The sequence below is a fragment of the Danio rerio genome, chromosome 4 (assembly GCF_049306965.1).
Source record: "Danio rerio strain Tuebingen ecotype United States chromosome 4, GRCz12tu, whole genome shotgun sequence".
NCBI lineage: Eukaryota > Metazoa > Chordata > Actinopteri > Cypriniformes > Danionidae > Danio > Danio rerio.
Window position 1 is genome coordinate 34,900,238 of NC_133179.1, and position 12,520 is coordinate 34,912,757.

A 12,520-nucleotide genomic window follows, 5' to 3' on the forward strand; every position below is an offset into this window, starting at 1 on the left:
CATTCTAAAATATTGTTCCACAGTTTTAATATAGTTTTCCAGTTTCTTTTATACATTGTCCATAACTCCATTTTAGCATGTTTATTTTTAACAATGTTTCTCCTTTCTCAAATTACAGTTCTTGCAACTGATAGAAACAAATTGGCAATTCTTGTTTTACTTCCATTAAAACTAGGGATGCACGATATATCGGCGCCCATATCGTTATTGTCCGATAAATGCTATTTTTAAGATTATCGTTATCGATCCGATGTTGACACCTTGCAATTTCGAAATCATATCTTTTTTGCTTCAAGTATAGACTATTCAGTTCATAAGAGCAGTTCAATCTTTTATGAAGTTTGCTGTATAAAAATATAACAATTTAAAATATTTATTATTATCGGCCTATACATATCGGCTATCGGCCTCCAAGTCTGAAGAATTATCGGTTATCGGTATCAGCCAAAAAATCCATATCGGTGCATCCCTAATTAAAACCAAATAAAAATATTTTATACCATTCTGTCTCCTCCTCAATCAGTTTTACTTTTCATCATTTGTTTAATACTTTCTTTTAACTTTGCCATAAATGTATTAAATTCAACACATTTTAAAAACAAATGCATAATACCTTCATTTTCCAGTCCACATATTTTGCATAATGCATTCTCACTGCTTCCAATTTGTGCCAGTTTTGTTTCAGTGAAAATAACATTATGTCTGATGAAATAATCCAACGTTTCAATTTTTGCGTCTAAATATTTCCATTTTAAATTCTTCCAGTTTCCCTCTTTGTCTATTTCCACAAATATTTTTTTCCAAAATTGTTCTGAAACTGGTCTTTTATGCACTTTGTTTCTGAAACAAATGTAGAAATTTTTGAGAACACATTCTTGAAAATCTTTCTCATTTTCCTTTAAAAACATTTTCACATTATTCCTTCATTCAAATCTATGATTTCAAAACTTTCTGGATCCACACCTACAAATGTTTCCATAATTTATCGTCCACCCAAACTAAATAATGAATTTCTAAATGACTTTGCTGCTTTTTAACACATATTACCACCCTCTCACCTAATATTATGGTTTTAGGAGATTTTAATATTCATGTGGATAATTTTAATAACTCCCTTACAAGAGATTTTATATCCTGTCTTGAGAGCTTTGGACTTCAACAGCATGTCAATGTTCCCACACACTCTAAAGGACACACCCTCAACCTCATCTGCTGCTCTGGTGTTTCACCCATTGACCTCTCTGCTGAGGAACTCCCTATAACGGATAATTTTCTCCTCTGATTTAATTTTGCACTCTCTCTTTCTTCCACCAAACCTCTCCGTACTATTTCCTTCCGTAACATAAAACATATTAATTTAAAATCCTTTTTTGCTAGTATTAACTCTCTTCCTGAAATTACTAACCTTTCATCACCAAATGATTTAGTTTCTCATTACAACACTGGACTTGACTATAAGTCTCTGTAATAAAGTTCACGGCCCTTTGGCCGCCTGGAAGAAGGAGGCGGAGAACCGACGTAGTTTAAAAATATTTATTAATAACAGGGACGGCAGCTCCTCACGGAGACAATGGGGGGGTTGGCGCCACAGCCCCTGCGAGACCTATATGAGATGGGCCGAGAGAACAGGAGATGAAAAAAAAGGAAAGACAGAGTACACCAGGAAAGGGGAGAGAGGAAAATGAAAAAAAAAATTGGGGTTCTGTTCTCCAGACACGCTGCCACTCGGTCCTCCACCAGCTGAGAGATGCGATGACGTGCTGGGAGCCCTGTGGAGGAATCTATCCACCCGTCTGTCTTCTGGCGTCCGGCGGCGGTTCTCCTGGCTGGCTGGCGGCATCTCTGGTCTCCTGCTCCGCTTCCGTGGATGGATGCAGGCTCTGGCATCATGGTGGATCGCGGCAACTCCCCCGGGTTCTGTGGGATGGCTCCCTTCAGCACTTTCCCTTTCGGTGGTGAGCCCTGCGTCTCCTGCTCCTCCCCATGCTGGGAGACGGCAGCAGGCAGATCCTTTCCTCGCCAGCCTCAGGCCGCCCCGGCACTCTGGGCTGACGAACAGGTTTCTCCCCCACTCGGGTTAACTCCCAAACACTCGCCCCTCTCTCAGCGGCAAGGGCATCTGGACAACGCGTCCCTCCTTCTCCCGGGCTTCGGCACCACTGTAATAAAGTTCATGGCCCTTTGGCCGCCAGAAAGAAGGAGGCGGAGAACCAACGCAGTTTTAAAATATTTATTAATAACAGGGACGGCAGTCTCCGTGTCTAAACCAAAACGGACGGACGGCAGCTCCTCACGAAGACTGCCGTCAAACTGAAAGCAAAAGTAAAATATGTCCGGGCCCGGTCCTCTCTCGGCTTCCTCTGCCATAGTTCCTCCTTTTATGGTCCAGAGCTCCTTCCGTGGGATCCGAGGCAGGTGCGCACCGCAGGTGTATCCACTTACGCGGTGGCCTTACTCCGTTCCCACGGCTCTCGGCCACGCCCCCTCGCCACAGTCTCATATGGATTTTTTGAACATCTGACAGAAATAAAGTCAATCAGGTAAGCAATGAGCGTAGCTGCTGCTGCTTCTCTTCTGTTTCTGCATATTAACAGCAGGTGTTCATCATCAGTCCTCAATCATCACTTAATTAAACTCATCATCGGATCATTAACTTTAACTCTGCTGCTGAGTAAATTTTGCTCAATTTAGAGAGGGACCAAATGTTCTCTGAACTGAGTAAATTTTACTCTGATGATTTTACTGTGTACAGGTATGGATCATATGTTTTGTCCCAGCTAAGATCTTAAAATGTTCTTTACTTCTCATAGTAACAACTAATGATAATAATTGTCATGGTCACATATATTGCTGTATATGAAGGGATATTTATTTATTAGCATGATGGTTGCTATATTTTAATGAAACAACTGTTTACTATGTGAATGGAGCTATCAAACCGACACGAGCGTTGAAAATAATACATAAGCTAAACTTTTTCAGGTTTTGTGCAGCCATATATACATATAAGTAATATCACAGTATAAAAATAACCTACAACACGAAATCTCTAGGACAGGTGAACTTTCTGACGACACAGCGTCACCAGCACAGACCAAACACTGCACAAAGAATGAGATATTCCAAACATGATGTGACCTTAGCATTAATGTAACAATAAAAATAACTTACCGCACAAAATCTCTGTAATGGATGAACGTCTGATGCCGCAGCGTCAGGCACACAGACAAAATACTGCACACACAGTGAAATATTTTAAATGTGATGTGAGCAAAACATACTGTTTATCAGAACAGGATAAAAATAACCTACCGCTCTAAATCACTATGACAGGTGTACTTGCTGACAGCGCAGCCTCACGAACAAAGACAAAATGCTGCACAAAGAGTGAAAAACTTCGAACGTGATGTAACCAGAACATATTGTGCATCAATATAACAGTATAAAAATAACTTACCACACGAAATCTCAACAACAGGTGTACTTTCTGAAGGCGCAGCCTCACGAATACTGCTCAAAAAGTGAGATATTTCAAACATGTCGTGAACAAAACATACTGTGCATCAATATAACAGTATAAAAATAACTTTCCACACAAAATCACTTTAACATACGAATTAATCTCGACAGCAGATGAACTTTCTGACCCGATAAATTGAGCATTCAGAGCAAGAGAAACTTTGGAAAATCCTCAGCGCTGATTGGCCCTGATTTTAAACTTTAGACAATGCATCCCTCCGATTAGCCCAGGGTCTAAGCAAACTGTAGACAATCGCGGCTTCTCGTTGGACGAGAGTCTACAGTCTACAGTTACCATTGCACGTTCCCTAGGCAGATGTCTGCGAACTCCCCAAATGTGGGAATCTCGACTGCATAATTTCTGGTAGTGGGGGACTGCGTTCGCGCTCTCCCCTGAGCACAGTGGTTCAAGACAGAGTTCAGGCGGTAGCGTCGGGCCCGGCTGGAGCGGCGCTTCCCTCTCTTCCTCGTCCTTTGCCAAGCCTCTTTTGCTCCAGTAGAGCTGCGCGCGCCTGTGGAAGGCCTGCCCACCCGTCGCTGGAAGAGTCTGTTCTGACGCCGAAAACTACTCGAAAGGTCCCCCCTCAAAGCGGTTTGACCAGGTGAAGGAACACGCAAAGAGAGCCCCCGGTGGCTTTTGTCCGCCAAGCGAGTGTGCCCTGTGGAATGTCAGGATTTTATTTGCCGGCCTGCCGCTGTTACTGATGGAACGAATGCAGACCGTGTGAAAGGTCATCATTTTATCTGCCATTAAGTAAGCGAACGCTTCTGCTCGGATCAGAGGTAACTTTGTTTCAAGAACTGCATTCTTTTGCAGACGTCTGTGGCGTTTTAGGCAGAGGGACGGTTCTAAACCAATCTGAACCAGAGGCAATTTCGCAGCCAGCCGTCGGTGGTTTCCCGTCCCAGGAATGTAAGGTGCTTGCAGCGAGAGGTTGTTTCGTTAGCGCTTCCGCTTTCGTCAGTGAAGTTCTTTTGCGGAACGTTTGTAGATCCCGTCGTGTTCTTCAAGCTATGTCGTTTGAGCACTGTGCTGATAGGCTGACGTAAGAAAACAGGACACAAAATATACAAGGCAAGAGTGCAAAGCACGGAGCTCTAGGCAAAGGCGGTCCGAACCGCAGCAAAGCAGGAGGTCGACATGTCCAAATAGACCAAATCAGAAACTAAGCAGAGAAAAACGACATCTGTAGAGAAAGAAAACAGATGGAGGAAAAGAAAGAAAGAACAGGAGGATCCCCTCCCCTCCCCCCATAGAGGGTCTGTTATCCCCAGATCGAGTGCGTCCAGTGGAATCCATGTGTTGGCAGCCCCAACTGATGACAAAACACAAAGCAAGCATCTGGAAGAAGCTCAAACTCTTCATGCGTTGCCACAGTTACTAGCGAGTGGTTTGCAGGAACAGGCACGTCTGCTGCAAGTACAGCGCCGTCAGGGGACAGGGGTTGCTGGCCCATTCCCCATGCTCGGTTGCTGGGCATCACCGCCCTGGAGTACGGCCGATAGAAAACGGCGGCTGCCATTTGCGCCACCCGGCAACTCATACCTACCTGGCAGGGGAGATACCATGATCAAGAAGGTGGTTCACCCAGGGCGAGGCTTGGCCATTGCACTCCGGCCACGCTGACCCCTGCGAATTCCCCAAATGTTGGAATCTCGACGTCATAATTTCTGGTAGTGGGGGACTGCGTTCGCGCTCTCCCCTGAGTACAGTGGTTCAAGACAGAGTTCAGGCAGTAGCGTCGGACCCGGCTGGAGCGGCGCTTCCCTCTCTTCCTCGTCCTTTGCCAAGCCTCTTTTGCTTCAGTAGAGCCGCGCGCGCCTGTGGAAGGCCTGCCCACCCGTCGCTAGAAGAGTCTGTTCTGACGCCGAAAACTACTCGAAAGGTCCCCCCTCAAAGCGGTTTGACCAGGTGAAGGAACACGCAAAGAGAGCCCCCGGTGGCTTTTGTCCGCCAAGCGAGTGTGCCCTGTGGAATGTCAGAATTTTATTTGCCGGCCGGCCGCTGTTACTGACAGAACGAATGTAGACCGTGTGAAAGGTCATCATTTTTTCTGCCATTGAGTAAGCGAACGCTTCTGCTCGGATCAGAGGTAACTTTGTTTCAAGAACTGCAATCTTTTGCAGACGTCTGTCGTTTAAGGTTTGCAGGGAATTTTTTCGTCAAATCCTCGTACAACGTCAAGTCATGACATTTGACAGATCCACGCCCTAGTATCATGGGTCATCCAGTGAGCAGAGAGCCATAAAACAAGGATAAAACAAGGATAAAACAAGGCGTACGCGTTGGTCAATCGAGCGGACAAAGCCAACTCAGCGTGACAAGCTCCCTGCAGGTATTAGGGCCAATTTACAATCCGGGCCCGACACAGCTGTACAGGTCCTTGCGAAATGTCCCCTTTCGTCACATTTGAAGCACCTGAATTCTGGGCGTTCCTTCATCACATTTTCTGAGCTCATGCATAGTCGACAGGTTTTTACCTGATTGGTGTGCATGACTCTAAAGTGCTGTGGCGCTTCCGCCGTCTCGATTTTGGTACTGTATGGTAAGGAGACCATCTCTTCCGGAAATCTGTTTTTTACAAACCTTGTTCCATCTTCTATGTTTGTGCCAGGATACAATCTTCTTTTAATTTTAGATATGGGGAAAACTCCCCATCTCTCTAGCTTGCTTAAAATTTCTTCATTTGCTAGGTAAACAGGCAGATGCTTGAACGAAACAACATAGTCTCTGTTTTGTAACCTCCGTACTTCAGATTTCACTCCTTTAATTGTCAATCCATTGTCTATTAAAATTTCGGTGTCATCTTCAGTCTCCATTGTTACTTCATACTCCCTTTGTTTGTTTGGGTCTCACCGCCAGCATTCTTCCTTCTCCAATCAGCTCCGTGACTGCTTTGGTTATATCAAATCTTCTTGCATCTTTTACATTTTCTACTTCTACAGTTACTGTTGCTTCCTTTGTGCATACTCTTCTTTGTACCTCTTGCTTATCCTTACCTTTCTCACCTCTTCGTTGGCCGGGCTCTTCATTTTATTTATCTCTTTGTCTGTTGTCAAGTCCATTTTCTTTACCTCTCCGTCTATTATCCAGCCCATTTTCTTTATCCTTTCTTGCAAGTCCCTCCATCTCCATGTCGTTGCCGGGGAATCTGTCCATGATTAAAAATAAAACACACTACATAACCACCCTTCAGTCAGCAAAATGCTGCTGTTAGGTGGTTTTTAAAGACAAAAAGAAAACAAACAAACAAAAACACTCAAGGTCAATAAACAAAAAGGTAGACAAACAAAATGGGGAGAGCCTTCCTCTCCTTACTGCTGCCAACTCACTTCCTGTTTGCTCTATAGCCCCCTCAGGGTGGTGTGGCCGTAAGCAATGACAGCTGTCAAGTGTTGGCTATTGAAACTAGGCGCAGCCCCAGGAGGCGAGCACAGATTAGCTGCCTGCAGCGCCAATGAGCTGGACAGCCGGAGCTGGGCAAGCTGTGAAGCACCAGATTCCATGTCACGGTACTGCGGTGTGGCTCCCAGGAGACAGCTCCTGCCAAGCTTGCATGTCAGGATGGCCGAGCGGTCTAAGGCGCTGCGTTCAGGTCGCAGTCTCCCCTGGAGGCGTGGGTTCGAATCCCACTTCTGACAAACCGAGCCTGCGGCAGTGCGCTCAGGCTGAATTCTTTAACTCTCTGCCCCCATGTCCGAATGATACAGTAACACTGACAAAGTGCCGCATCACGCGGGCTTTAATGCAAGTGCAATGAAAGGGGATCAAAAGAATTGTCCTGGGATGGTGTTGCTTTTTAAGGTTTGCAGGGCATTTTTTTCGTCAAATCCTCGTACAACGTCAAGTCATGACATTTGACAGATCCATGCCCTTGTATCGTGGATCATCCAGTGAGCAGAGAGCCAATTGAGAATGTGCGTAAAAGCAAATCTGAATGTTTCCGCCCAGTTGCTAACAGGAGACCCTCCGCTTGTAAAGCCATCGTGATAACCACAGGAGCCTCCGGTTAGGGTGAGAGCACTGTCTTGTGGTGCCAGCGCAGAGAGACGGAAAGTCACTTTCCACAATGTTTTCATTCAATGTTCTACGCTGGTGGAATCACCTTCCCATTCCCACTCGGATTACGGATACACCGGTGTCCTTCAAACGACAGCTAACACCCATCTCTTCAGAGTACACCCGAACCCCGGTGAATATCCCTCTCTCTAAAGAAAACGAAACTCCTACTCCAGCACTAAATTCTCTGAGCACAAACAAATTACTTGGAATAAATAGCCCTTTTTCGTATGCATTGCCTCGTCTTGTTGAATACCTCCACTATTGTATGTCGCTTTGGACAAAAGTGTCCGCTAATTGTATGCTTCCGCCCAGTTTCGAACAGGAGACCTTTAGCGTGTAATGCAAACATGATAAACACTACACTACGGAAACCAATAGGCCAGTGCTGCTTCAAGTATTTATAGTCTTTTTTTATAGAGCTGTCTTGTACGGTCTGCACCGTGAAGGGCCAGCAAACGCACTGGCCACCTGCTCATGCACAACACAAAGCTAAAAGAAATCAGATTCTACGCAAGTTTGCGACACCGCGAGGGGCGGTAAACACTGAGCTGAATTCAAACTTCTAGCCTCACACCGCTCTGCAGAAAGAATGTTTTCAGTGAACGTCAGTACTCAACAGAAGCCTGATTTGACAATTGTCATAAAAGCCAGAGGTTGTTTCCGCCCAGTTTCGAACTGGAGACCTTTCGCGTGTGAGGCGAACGCGATAACCACTACACTACGGAAACCTTCAGGCAAATCGAGCTGATAACCCTTTTTGATTGGGTGCCTGTCGACGATCATTGCTGGTGCGGCAGTGGATGCTATTATTTTCTCGCCAAAAGAAGAGCACTGTTTCTGCTCGGTTTCGAACCAAGGACCTTTCGCGTGTTAGGCGAACGTGATGACCACTACACTACAGAAACCCCACAAGTGCTTTCACCAGCGAAGTTAGGCCTGCAAGGATAAAACAAGGCGTACGCGTTGGTCAATCGAGCGGACAAAGCCAACTCAGCGTGACAAGCTCCCTGCAGGTATCAGGGCCAATTTACAATCCGGGCCCGACACAGCTGTACAGGTCCTTGCGAAATGTCCCCTTTCGTCACATTTGAAGCACCTGAATTCTGAGCGTTCCTTCATCACATGTTCTGAGCTCATGCATAGTCGAAAGGTTTTTACCTGATTGGTGTGCATGACTCTAAAGTGCTGTGGCCCTTCCGCCGTCTTGATCACAAGTTTTTGGATTTGTCAGGGAAACCAGAGCACCCAGAGGAAACCCACACGAACATGGGGAGAACATGCAAACTCCACACAGAAACACCAACTGACCCAGCTTAGGCTCGAACTAGTGACCTTCTTGCTGGGAGGCAAATATGCTACCCACTGCACCACCATGCAGCCACCATATACATTTTTTTTCTAAAATGTATACATATTTTAAGTCTTAGCTCTGCAATTTAACTATTTTTGTGGCAAATATTTTTTTCATTATCTTTCAAACAGTAGGCTGAAAAAAAACATTTTAGAATAACAATTAAATTGCCAGCAATGTGGTGGCGCTGAGGGTAGAACGTTCGCCTCACAGTAAGAAAGTCGTTGGTTTGAGCCTCAGCTAGGTCAGGTGGCATTTCTGTGTTGAGTTTGCATGTTCTCCCTGTGTTTGTGTGGGTGTCCTCTGGGTTCTCTGGTTTCCTCCACAAATCCAAAGACATGTGGTACAGGTAAATTGAGTAGGCTCAAATATATATATATGTGTGTGTTTGGATGTTTCCCAGTGATGCATTGCAGCTGGAAGGGCATCTGTTGTGTAAAACATGGATGGTGCTGGATAAGCTCTTGGGTTATTCCATTGTAGCAACTCCAGACTAATAAAGGGACTAAGCTGAAAAGAAAATTAATGAATTTAGTCGGAATTTAAAGGTTTTTGCATCTGATTTCAATATTATTTTTTTTTTGGAATTATAAGCTAAGCTTATTGTGCTGTAGGTTTTTGCTTCTACATTTTACCAACAGTAAACCGGAGCATTATTGAACAAAGAAACATACAAAAGAACCCTTCCTTTTTATTGATACAACCTTTATGCAAAAATCTCCAAAAATGAGCTCTCTACACTTTTGAGCGAACTCTGTTCATATTCCTGGTGTGAAGCTGATTCTGTTAAATTGCTCCCTGTTAGCAAAGTACAGCTCTGCAATTGCAGCGAGCTGGGCCACTGTATTTTGAGAGACACCTTCTCTCTAGAACGCTCTGGTCATGGTTGCTCCACGTCTTGTCAGCTTCAAAAGCCTTTTGTAGCATGTATGACATCACAAACATTATTAGCTGAAAAACAATTTAAAACAATTAATACCTTCATGACCAAATAATTACAATGCAACCACCTATCGTAAGCCTAATGAGCACATAAAATTATATAAATAAGTATCAAATGCACATTTGTTTGTGTGTGTGTGTGTGAGTGAAAGACAGCATGTAGTAGTGTGTGTAAGAGAGAGAGCCAGTACATGTTTATGAGAAAGCATGTAGAAGTGTGTGTGTGAGAGGGAGGGCTTATCTTTGTGAGTGAGAGCATGTACATGTGTCTGTGAGATGTCTATGTGTTTGTGTTGGCAACATTGTATCATTTACAGTCATGCTAAAAAAGTATTTCTGAATTGAATTGAGATAGAATGTAGGTGTGTGTGAGAGAGAGCATGTACAAGAGTGAGTGTGTTAGTGAGAGTGTGTACAAGTGTGTGTGTGTGTGTGTGTGAGTGAGACTAGTTAGTTAGTGTTGTGCTGAAATTTGATATGTCCTGAAAACTTGTCAGACCAAACAGTTATTTACTTTTTGGTTTTATTTATTTAATAAATGTATATGGTATTTAAGCAAAGTTTTAGGGAAACTGGATATAATTATAAAGAATATTGTTTTTTTACATAATATAATCATTTTTATTTTTAAATTTTATTTTAAATAATAATAGGCCTACACACACACACAGTCTAAAAATTGAATATTAAGCATGTAATATACACCCAGTTTAAAGTATGTAGTTTCCAGAAGCACTCAAACTGCTCAAGGCTGGGCTAATGCTAAGGTTTCATCTTTGGGTAGAGACTCAATAATATCCATCTGCACAGTGTGACATCACATTCGACCGGCGCGCGCGTGTGTGTGTGTTTTCAGTTTTCAAATCTCTCGGGTTTGCGCACACAACTACTTGTGTTTCGTAGATACGTCATCACTAAACACCTAATGACTCGTTATCAAGACGACTCATTTGAAGCACTTTGAGTCGACTCTTTTATAGATGAATCAACAGTTTTAAACACTGTACACTTACAGATTTAAGCCTTAGCTGGATATTTCACTTCACTTAGAGCTGTTAAACACTACATGTAAGGGCATTTTAAAAAAAAAACCATAATATGGGCTCTTTAACAAAATAAATACACTATTTACATAAAATAGAAATCAACAAGTAAAATAGAAGAAACTGTAGAACTATTAACTAATTAAACTATATAAATACACACACATGTGAGGGTCCATCTATTAGTCCCATGACGGAACTAACAGCATGGGTATAGGTTAAATGCGTTTAAGCCTTTTAGCACATGTGAAAAGAAATATTTTTATACGTTAAAATTTATTTTAATTTGTTTCTAGCTCTGAATTTTAATCTGACTCCAATTTATAATAATTTTAGAGTTAGATTCATCTAATTCAAGCTGATTACCTCATAGGTTGTGATTTTAGACTGATTAACCTAAAAAATCCTTATATTCAATTAATGTTTCATCGTTTACTCAAAGTCACTTAGAGTCAGTATGCTGGCCAGTTTCATCTGCTCACAGACACATCTTTTCCAGTTCTGATTCTTAGCAGATAAGCTAATTTCCTTTAAGTAATAATAGGCTGCCTCATGCTTGCTCATACTTAAAGAAAGTTTGATTTAGCCCCTAGATTATATCATCAGTGATTGTCAGAAATCAACTAGTCTCTAATGCTGTGCCCATGCTTCATCCATTGTGCCTAAATAGATGACTAATCCTGTTTGTAGGCTGCGGAAACATCAGCCTAAACAATCTACTACATTTAAATGATTTCAGGAGATATTAGAGTTAAACAAGAATTTTACATTTATTTGTCAGGAAAAGATTTTCCATTCCAGTTCACATAATTAAACCAAATAAGCCTATCAAGATTGTACAACATAATTTACTCAAAGATACATTGAAGAGTTAAAGAGGAATACCTGACCATGTAGAAATACATTGCAGCATATAAATCCTGATGCAGAGCTCAGAGACTCAACCTGCAATGGGGTATCCTGTCTACTGGATCACACGGACACTTCTGCACTGTAAAAAATTGCTGTTAAAAAACGGTCAGATTCTACGGTAAAATAATGTTTTTTCACTAAAACAGTAATATTCTGTTAAAAACAGTGCTTTCTGGGTAACATTTTTGTTTTCGAGAAAGTAACCAACAGCAGAAAACTGTGAGCTAACAGAGTTCAGATTCGACATTTTGAAGTCTGTGTTTGAAATCACGCTTTGTGTCCTTGTTCACTATTCCATCAACTAGTTCACCAATATAGTTCACCTGACAGAGTTAATGAACACTAATGAGTGAATTCAGACACTGATGAACACCTGCTGTTAATAATCACAATTACTGAAGGAAAGAGAAACAAGAAACACAAACAACACTTGAGTTACAACATTAAATAAAATCAAGTAAAATAAAACCCCTTCAGTCTCAGCAGAGGATCATTAAACAACTCCACAAACAACAGCAGACACATACTTATTACTGACTGATTTGACTTCCATACTATTCTCATTGAGATCCAACAGAAATTAAGGTGTTTTTTGTGTCACCGTAATGGAGTGAGGGGCTGGTTTAGTTGGGCTCTTCACCCTTGAACTTATTAATTCAGACTCTCCAATTACTATAATAAAGAGTTAAC

The 12,520-nt window shown here is 42.6% G+C and overlaps 1 protein-coding gene and 4 non-coding genes across 5 annotated transcripts in view; 3 read left to right on the forward strand and 2 right to left on the reverse strand.

Moving 5' to 3' along the window:
• LOC137491231 (uncharacterized) overlaps window positions 1-12,520 on the forward strand; it is a 498,327-nt gene that overhangs the window by 304,156 nt on the left and 181,651 nt on the right. The window lies entirely within an intron of this gene.
• LOC137494464 (U1 spliceosomal RNA) lies at window positions 5,062-5,225 on the forward strand. The gene has a single exon (XR_011014422.1). It is a non-coding gene; the product is annotated as a U1 spliceosomal RNA (small nuclear RNA).
• On the forward strand, window positions 7,079-7,161 carry trnal-cag (transfer RNA leucine (anticodon CAG)). Its single transcript has one exon. It is a non-coding gene; the product is annotated as a tRNA-Leu (tRNA).
• Window positions 8,238-8,310, reverse strand: trnav-cac (transfer RNA valine (anticodon CAC)). Its single transcript has one exon. It is a non-coding gene; the product is annotated as a tRNA-Val (tRNA).
• On the reverse strand, window positions 8,415-8,487 carry trnav-aac (transfer RNA valine (anticodon AAC)). The gene has a single exon. It is a non-coding gene; the product is annotated as a tRNA-Val (tRNA).